Here is a 3,049-nt window from a genome sequence, read left to right on the forward strand (position 1 = left end):
CAAAGAGTTTTAAACTATATACATACCTAAACAGAGGGAAAGTGTTGGAAATATTTTCATGATCATGACCTAACATTGTAAAACCACTGACTGTCATGAGGGGGGAATTGCAAACAATTATACATTTTCATTATACTAAGTGATGCATGGCTGATGGAGAAAGGTAGAGATGATTCAAACTTGATTCAACTTACTAGTGCATGATGTTAAACACTGATGGTAGAAATGAAACAACGTATGGATGTACGTGAATTAAAATGAGTTAAGTCACATATCCCGGTAGGTTTTTGCTTTTTCAATAGAGGTGAAACTATCACCTTTAACTTTGTCCATGTGGCTTTCTGTCACAATCAGTTTTACTGCTGGGTCTCCAGGACCTCTTCCTAAACTGGACTGTGGATGTGAATACAATTAAAGATTCACAAATGGAACAGAAGTCCTCAAAGCCTGACAGGACAGGCGTAGAAACCGCTGGTGGCAGCGAAACGTTAGGTTTACAAGTAAAAACAGAAAGACGTCGGCTTCAGTGGAAGTAGAGAGTCCTGGTGGGGCTGTGCACAGGACGTTATTGGGGGCCTGTGCACACAGGTGCTTGCAGGTGGGCGTCTAATGGTCCACAGCAGCAGTCAGAGGTTTTCCCAAAACCAGGTTAGCCGCTGTCACACGCACAGTGGATCTGTCACACGCACAATGTGCGTTAGTCAGTGGCTTACCTGCTTTTAGAACTCGGAAACTGTCCTTCTCTTCAGAGCACAACATCTGCAAACAACAGTTTAAATAAGAATATCAAACCACTTCAGCGAGCACCACAGATGATGGATGCTAAAGTTCTAGTCATACAGATATAACTAAGCAGCACAATAAGCTTCATCATGGTTTCCTCCTAGTTCTGTCTCAGCTGTCAGAAAGTTCCCATCAAATTCTAGCGATAACAACAAAAATGTGTCATTTTCGGGAAACCTTCTCCACTATTGTATATCGTTAAAAGGTTAAATGTGACTTCTTTTTTTTTACTTCAAATAATTGAAATAGTTGTGACAAAAATTAAGCCACTTACCAACTTTCCTTCTGTATCCATTAAAAATTGTATTTGTAAATCATAAAGAAAAAGAGCTTAAATGTCTTGTTTTCTCTCAGTCAGACAGCATTTCTCACGGACAATAAATCAGTGCTCAGACTAAAGTTAGAAGCCGGAGCAAGGCACAAGTTCAGCTCCCTGCCCTGCGTCTGCAACCCTGCCTGGTTCTGCTAATCACTGGCAGGACAAACAGCCAATAGGATCTCGCGTTGCAGCCAAATGCTCCGCCCACTGAGGTAAACTGACAAATCAACAGCGGCTGGAGGTGGGATGTTCTTTGCCAACACGTTTGACCGGCCAGCGGAGTAGTAGTTGGGATGCGGCGCGTTCACTTCTGCACGTCGTACATTAGGGACAAACCATTACGGCGTTCCCGGTTTACGGCTCTGATCCGCGCTGGCTGCCGGTGCAGGCGGGGAACCGGGTTTGCGGGCTTTAACAGAGGCCGACTCACGAGACTGATTGTCGGAGCCGGACCCAAGTGATCTTAGAACTGGATCGACGATCAGCGCTGCGACCCCTCTGCGGGGAAGTGGTTCAACTCGGCTCGCCTGTGTCCGGCGATGCCATGAGCGGAGTGCGGCTCCGCACGTACGAGGATGCTGCGCGCGGGAGGGGCGGGCTCTTTGACTTATTTATGATTAGGTGACAAAAACCAACAACATTAAACTGTACATCAATTCTGCAAAGTAAACGCCAGGGGGTACATACACAAAAATAGACTTGTATTACATTATAAAGCTGAAATGACACGTTTTACTTGCTTTTTGTTTGCAGTGGGGGAAATGGAGTGTAAATACAGACTAATTTGGGCTGATTAAAAAAATACACACCCTGAAACTCTGCGTCATAAAGATTTTTTATTTGTTTGTATATCCTATTATGCTGGATTGTTTATGCAATAGCACATATATATCATTTGCATGTATAGTAATTTTTCTTCACAGAAGAGAGTCTAAAGGCAGGGATGCCCAGTTTAGTTTAGTCTATTTAGTTAAGTTTAGTTTAGCCTGTCTAGTTTAGTTTAGTCTGTTTAGTTCAGTCAGATTAGTCTAGTCTATTTAGTTTAGTTTGGTTTAGTCTAGTCTATTTAGTTTAGTTTAATCTTTCTAGTCTAGTTTAGTTTAGCTAGGCAGCACATTTCTACCCAGAATGCCTTGATAATCTGGAGATTTCATTTGACCTTCACAACTTCAAGACACCCTGTGGCAGATGCAGCAAAGCAGCCCCAAACCAGAACTGAGCCTCCTCCATGTTTCACAGTAGGGACAGTGTTCTTTTGGTTGGAGAGTCTACCAACATAGAGCTGATGTTTCTTACCAAAAAAGCTCCAGTTTGGTCTCATCATTTTCCCAGAAGCTTTGTGGCTTGTCAACATGCATTGTTGCAAATTCCAGTCTGGCTTTTTTATGATTTCCTTTCTACAGTGGTGTCCTCCTTGGTCGTCTCCCATGAAGTCCACTCTGGCTCAAACAATGACGGATGGTGGGATCTGACACTGATGTACCTTGATCTAGGAGTTCACCTTTAATGTCTTTGGAGGTTGTTCTGGGCTCTTTGGACACAGTTCCAACTATCCGTCTCCTCCATTTGTCATCAATGTTCCTCTTCCATCGTCCAGGGAGGTTGGCTACTGTCCCGTGGGTCTTAAACTTCTGAATAATATGTGCCACTGTGGTCACAGGAACTTCAAGCTGCTTAGAGATGGTTTTATAGCCTTTACCTTTACCATGTTTGTCTATCATTTTGTTTCAAATGTCCTGGGGCAATTCTCTCCTTGGCTTTCTGTTTTCCATGTTCAGTGTGGTTCACACCTTTTCACCAAACAGCAACTATGTGACTATTTGTCTCCCTTTAAATAGGCAGACTGACTGATTCTGGGTTTGAAAACAGCTGTGATGTCAATCAAAGGACATACCTGAGTTCATCATGACCCCCTGGACAATTAGTTCTCAGTCTTTTATGGAGGTA

At 43.2% G+C, this 3,049-nt stretch overlaps 1 non-coding gene across 1 annotated transcript; it reads right to left on the reverse strand.

The window, feature by feature from the left end:
• Positions 1-626: 626 nt before the first annotated feature.
• Positions 627-731, reverse strand: mir210 (microRNA 210). The gene has a single exon (NR_107218.1). It is a non-coding gene; the product is annotated as a microRNA 210 (primary transcript).
• Between the last annotated feature and the right edge of the window lie 2,318 nt (positions 732-3,049).

This window comes from Oryzias latipes, chromosome 6 (assembly GCF_002234675.1).
Source record: "Oryzias latipes chromosome 6, ASM223467v1".
Classification (NCBI taxonomy): domain Eukaryota; kingdom Metazoa; phylum Chordata; class Actinopteri; order Beloniformes; family Adrianichthyidae; genus Oryzias; species Oryzias latipes.